Here is a 7,378-nt window from a genome sequence, read left to right as displayed (position 1 = left end):
TCTTGTTCCTCATCCTCATATCCGACATAGACAAGGATGTCAGCCACAGCACCGTGTCTTCCTTTGCAGATGACACCCGAATCTGCATGACAGTGTCTTCCATTGCAGACACTGCAAGGCTCCAGGCGGACATCAACCAAATCTTTCAGTGGGCTGCAGAAAACAATATGAAGTTCAACGATGAGAAATTTCAATTACTCAGATATGGTAAACATGAGGAAATTAAATCTTCATCAGAGTACAAAACAAATTCTGGCCACGAAATAGAGCGAAACACCAACGTCAAAGACCTGGGAGTGATTATGTCAGAGGATCTCACCTTCAAGGACCATAACATTGTATCAATCGCATCTGCTAGAAAAATGACAGGATGGATAATGAGAACCTTCAAAACTAGGGAGGCCAAGCCCATGATGACACTCTTCAGGTCACTTGTTCTATCTAGGCTGGAATATTGCTGTACTCTAACAGCACCTTTCAAGGCAGGTGAAATTGCCGACCTAGAAAATGTACAGAGAACTTTCACGGCGCGCATAACGGAGATAAAACACCTCAATTACTGGGAGCGCTTGAGGTTTCTAAACCTGTATTCCCTGGAACGCAGGAGGGAGAGATACATGATTATATACACCTGGAAAATCCTAGAGGGACTAGTACCGAACTTGCACACGAAAATGACTCACTACGAAAGCAAAAGACTTGGCAGACGATGCACCATCCCCCCAATGAAAAGCAGGGGTGTCACTAGCACGTTAAGAGACCATACAATAAGTGTCAGGGGCCCGAGACTGTTCAACTGCCTCCCAGCACACATAAGGGGGATTACCAACAGACCCCTGGCAGTCTTCAAGCTGGCACTGGACAAGCACCTAAAGTCAGTTCCTGATCAGCCGGGCTGTGGCTCGTACGTTGGTTTGCGTGCAGCCAGCAGCAACAGCCTGGTTGATCAGGCGCTGATCCACCAGGAGGCCTGGTCACAGACCGGGCCGTGGGGGCGTTGACCCCCGAAACTCTCTCCAGGTAAACTCCAGGTAATAACAATAAATACACCAGTTATACCTGGAGTTTACCTAGAGAGAGTTCCAGTTAGGGCATAAATGATCACAACATCAAGGTAACAACCTTGATGTTGTACAACCTTGATAATAAACCAGTTATAACAATAAATAAGCCAGTTATAACAATAAATAAACCAGCTATAACAATAAAACAGCTATAACAATAAACCAGCTATAACAATAAATAAACTAGTTATACCTGGAGTTTACCTGGAGAGAGTTCCGGGGGTCAACGCCCCCGCGGCCCGGTCTGTGACCAGGCCTCCTGGTGGATCAGAGCCTGATCAACCAGGCTGTTGCTGCTGGCTGCACGCAAACCAACGTACGAGCCACAGCCCGGCTGATCAGGAACTGACTTTAGGTGCTTGTCCAGTGCCAGCTTGAAGACTGCCAGGGGTCTGTTGGTAATCCCCCTTATGTGTGCTGGGAGGCAGTTGAACAGTCTCGGGCCCCTGACACTTATTGTATGGTCTCTTAACGTGCTAGTGACACCCCTGATAACAATAAATAAACCAGTGATAATAATAAACCAACTATAACAATAAATAAACCAGTTATAACAATAAATAAACAAGTTATAAGAAATAAACCAGCTATAATAAACCAGTTATAATATATAAACCAGTTATAATAAACCAATTATAATAAATAAACTAGTTATAATAAACCAGTTATAGCAATAAACCAGCTATAGTACACCAGTTATAACAATAAACCAGTTAGCCTGGTGGCTAAAGCTCCCGCTTCGCACACGGAGGGCCCGGGTTCGATTCCCGGCGGGTAGAAACATTTCGACACGTTTCCTTACACCTGTTGTCCTGTTCACCTAGCAGCAAATAGGTACCTGGGTGTTAGTTGACTGGTGTGGGTCGCATCCTGGGGGACAAGATTAAGGACCCCAATGGAAATAAGTTAGACAGTCCTCGATGACGCACTGACTTTCTTGGGTTATCCTGAGTGGCTAACCCTCCGGGGTTAAAAATCCAAACGAAATCTTATCTTATAATAAACCAGTTATAACAATAAAACAGTCACCATTAATAAACCCGCCACTCACAAGTATTCCTACACTATTAACAAGTCTTATGTACGTTACTTACTGTACGTTATTCACTGTACTTTGTACGTTATTCACTGTACTTTGTACGTTATTCACTGTACTTTGTACTTTGTTTATGTTTTATGTTACTTTGTACGTGATTCCTGACACAAAGTTTCCCCACCATTGATGTTATTTCCTTGAGTGCGCACGCGCACGCGCGCACCTCTACAAGGGTGCCAACTTCAATTATTTTAGTGATTTATGGCCAGACGGTAAACCTGTACGGGCCGTGCACCTCCAGGAGGGGTGATGGGCGTTAATGAGGTGTGATATGTGGGTATAAAAGGTAGCTGCAAGTTCCCTGGATCAAGAGCACTTAAATCAATTAATACATGGCAACTCTTGCCCTCTTTCCCTTGACAACTTAAATAAGTGTATTAAGTAAGTAAGTTTATTCAGGTATACACAAATACAGTTACATAGAATTATCATACATAGCAGCATATGTGTAGAGAACCTAGGATAACCCAAAAAAGTCAGAGTGACTTATTTCCAGTAAATAAGTAAATAAGTTAAATAAGTATATTAATAAATAAATAAGTTAAATACGTATATTAATAAGTAAATAATTTAAATAAGTATATTAATAAGTTTAAGTAAATAAGTTAAATAAGTGTATTAATAAGTTTAAGTAAATAAATTAAATAAGTGTATTAATAAGCTTATTTAAATAAATAAGTTTATATAAGTAAATAAGTTAAATAAGTATATTAATAAGTTAAATAAGTATATTAATAAGTAAATAAGTTAAATAAGTATATTAATAAGTTTAAGTAAATAAGTTAAATAAGTATATTAATAAGTTTAAGTAAATAAGTTAAATAAGTATATTAATAAGCTTATTTAAATAAATAAGTTTATATAGGCACAAGTAGTTATCATATATAATGTAAATTACCCACCAAGATAACTCAAAAAAGTAACTTATTTCTATTGTAGTCCTTATTTTATCTTATTACAGTCTAGCAGTATCTTAATTAATGTTCTTTATTTCTAGCAGTACATGATGCAACTTATACAGACCATAACTGACACCCATGACATACTGTAGAGTTCCTGCTTATGTACAGCATTTCAGGCAAATTAGGTCACTTTTCTCCACCAGGATGTCACCCACACCAGTTACCTAATACCCAGGTACCTACTTACTGCTAGGTGAACACTGACAGAAGATGTAACTAACACCCAGGTACCTACTTACTGCTATGTGAACACTGACAGGTGTAACTAACACCCAGGTACCTACTTACTGCTAGGGGAACACTGACAGGTGTAACTAACACTCGGGTACCTACTTACTGCTAGGTGAACACTGACAGAAGGTGTAACTAACACCCAGGTACCTACTTACTGCTAGGTGAACACTGACAGCAGGTGTAACTAACACCCAGGTACCTACTTACTGCTAGGTGAACACTGACAGCAGGTGTAACTAACACCCAGGTACCTACTTACTGCTAGATGAACACTGACAGCAGGTGTAACTAACACCCAGGTACCTACTTACTGCTAGGTGAACACTGACAGAAGGTGTAACTAACACCCAGGTACCTACTTACTGCTAGGTGAACACTGACAGCAGGTGTAACTAACACCCAGGTACCTACTTACTGCTAGGTGAACACTGACAGAAGGTATAACTAACACTCAGGTAGCTACTTACTGCTAGGTGAACACTGACAGCAGGTGTAACTAACACTCAGGTACCTACTTACTGCTAGGTGAACACTGACAGAAGGTGTAACTAACACTCAGGTACCTACTTACTGCTAGGTGAACACTGACAGCAGGTGTAACTAACACTCAGGTACCTACTTACTGCTAGGTGAACACTGACAGAAGGTGTAACTAACACTCAGGTACCTACTTACTGCTAGGTGAACGCTGACAGTAGGTGTAGCTAACACCCAGGTACATACTTACTACAAGTACTTCTGGCAGTCTGGGAGACAGATGATGACCAAACTAAATGTTAATTATGTGATCAGGCCTATGTTTACTATATTACCCAACAAAAGGCTGCAGTTAGAATGATAACAAATTCTCACTACAGGCAGCACACTCCACCAATATTCAATACACTAAACCTACTCACCATACAAAACATCCATACTTATTACTGCACCTATTACATACATAGAACACTTAACTCTGATATTAACCCTCCCCTCAAACATCTTGCCAACCTCAACAGAACACATGACCATAACACAAGGCACAGATCACTCTTTGATGTTCCTCGTGTCCATCTCACACTATGCAAAAACTCAATGCACATAAAAGGCCCTAAAATCTGGAATTCATTACCTGTAAATATAAAAGAAACACTACCTGTTTATAAATTCAAGTCTCTTCTCAAATATCACTTACTCACCCAAAACCAAATAAATACTGAATAACTGAACCTTATAAATTGTATATCTTAAATGTTTCTCACAATTATATCACATAAATGTTAAACCTAAAACCCAATCTAACTTTATTATTTTTTAAATACACTACCTAACAGAATACTCCATACGACTGAATGTACAACAATGCATGCAACCATATGACCTGTCTTTGTAATACTCATTTGTGCTTTATAGTTATCTGTTTACAATAATGTATTATCACTGATTTCATCATTGCTTAGTTAATTTTAAGCCAGCCCGAAATGCTATGCATAGTATAAATGGCTTTGGCATGCTGCTCTTATCTGTATTTTTTTGTACCTCTGTATGTATGCTCAAATTGTAAATAAATAAATAAAATAAAAAATAAATATATAGTCTTTAATATATAGTTTATAGTGTATAGTCTATAATATATAGTCTATAATATTTTTTTTTTCAACAAGTCGGCCGTCTCCCACCGAGGCAGGGTGACCCAAAAAAGAAAGAAAATCCCCAAAAAGAAAATACTTTCATCATCATTCAACACTTTCACCACACTCACACATTATCACTGCTTTTGCAGAGGAACTCAGAATACAACAGCTTAGAAGTATATACCTATAAAGATACACAACATATCCCTCCAAACTGCCAATATCCCAAACCCCTCCTTTAAAGTGCAGGCATTGTACTTCCCATTTCCAGGACTCAAGTCCGACTATATGAACATAACCGGTTTCCCTGAATCCCTTCACTAAATATTACCCTGCTCACACTCCAACAGATCGTCAGGTCCCAAGTATCATTCGTCTCCATTCACTCCTATCTAACACGCTCATGCACGCTTGCTGGAAGTCCAAGCCCCTCGCCCACAAAACCTCCTTTACCCCCTCTTTCCAACCCTTTCGAGGACGACCCCTACCCCTCCTTCCTTCCCCTATAGATTTATATGCTTTCCATGTCATTCTACTTTGATCCATTCTCTCTAAATGACCAAACCACCTCAATATATAGTCTATAGTATATAGTATATAGTCTATATTATATAGTATATAGTCTATAGTATATAGTCTATAGTCTATAATATGTTGTCTATAGTATATAGTCTATGTATATAGTCTATAGACGATGCACCATCCCCCCAATGAAAAGCAGGGGTGTCACTAGCACGTTAAGAGACCATACAATAAGTGTCAGGGGCCCGAGACTGTTCAACTGCCTCCCAGCACACATAAGGGGGATTACCAACAGACCCCTGGCAGTCTTCAAGCTGGCACTGGACAAGCACCTAAAGTCAGTTCCTGATCAGCCGGGCTGTGGCTCGTACGTTGGTTTGCGTGCAGCCAGCAGCAACAGCCTGGTTGATCAGGCGCTGATCCACCAGGAGGCCTGGTCACAGACCGGGCCGCGGGGGCGTTGACCCCCGAAACTCTCTCCAGGTAAACTCCAGGTATAGTACATAGTATATAGTCTATAGTATATAGTCTATAATATAGTCTATAATATATAGTCTAAATATATATAGTATATAGTCTATCTATAGTCTATCTAGGCTGGAATATTGCTGCACACTAACAGCACCTTTCAAGGCAAGTGAAATCACTGACCTAGAAAATGTAAGAGAACCTTCACAGCGCGCATAACGGAGATAAAACACCTCAATTACTGGGAGCGCTTGAAGTTCCTAAACCTGTATTCCCTGGAACGCAGGAGGGAGAGATACATGATTATATACACCTGGAAAATCCTAGAGGGACTAGTACCGAACTTGCACACGAAAATCACTCACTACGAAAGCAAAAGACTTGGCAGACGATGTAACATCCCCCCAATGAAAAGCAGGGGGGTCACTAGCACGTTAAGAGACCATACAATAAGTGTCAGGGGCCCGAGACCGTTCAACTGCCTCCCAGCAGTCTTCAAGCTGGCACTGGACAAGCACCTAAAGTCGGTTCCTGACCAGCTGGGCTGTGGCTCGTACGTTGGTTTGCGTGCAGCCAGCAGTAACAGCCTGGTTGATCAGGCTCTGATCCACCAGGAGGCCTGGTCACAGACCGGGCCGCGGGGGCGTTGACCCCCGGAACTCTCTCCAGGTAAACTCCAGGTAACTCCAGTGTTGTGGTAATGTTACCACTGGTGTTGTGGTAATGTTACCACTGGTGTTGTGGTAATGTTACCACTGGTGTGGTAATGTTATCACTGGTGTTGTAATGTTACCACTGGTGTTGTGGTAATGTTACCACTGGTGTGGTAATGTTACCACTGGTGTTGTAATGTTACCACTGGTGTTGTGGTAATGTTACCACTGGTGTTGTGGTAATGTTGCCACTGGTGCTGTGGTAATGTTACCACTGGTGTTGTGGTAATGTTGCCACTGGTGGTGTGGTAATGTTGCCACTGGTGCTGTGGTAATGTTGCCACTGGTGCTGTGGTAATGTTACCACTGGTGTTGTAATGTTACCACTGGTGCTGTGGTAATGTTGCCACTGGTGTTGTGGTAATGTTACCACTGGTGTTGTGGTAATGTTGCCACTGGTGTTGTGGTAATGTTACCACTGGTGTTGTAATGTTACCACTGGTGTTGTGGTAATGTTACCACTGGTGCTGTGGTAATGTTGCCACTGGTGCTGTGGTAATGTTACCACTGGTGTTGTGGTAATGTTACCACATGGGTTTAGAACAGGTCGCTCCTGTCTGTCTCAACTACTGGATCACTACGACAAGGTCCTAAATGCACTAGAAGACAAAAAGAATGCAGATGTAATATATACAGACTTTGCAAAAGCCTTCGACAAGTGTGACCATGGCGTAATAGCGCACAAAATGCGTGCTAAAGGAATAAC

Source organism: Cherax quadricarinatus, chromosome 87 (assembly GCF_038502225.1).
Source record: "Cherax quadricarinatus isolate ZL_2023a chromosome 87, ASM3850222v1, whole genome shotgun sequence".
Lineage (NCBI taxonomy): Eukaryota > Metazoa > Arthropoda > Malacostraca > Decapoda > Parastacidae > Cherax > Cherax quadricarinatus.
This window is presented reverse-complemented; position numbering follows the sequence as displayed.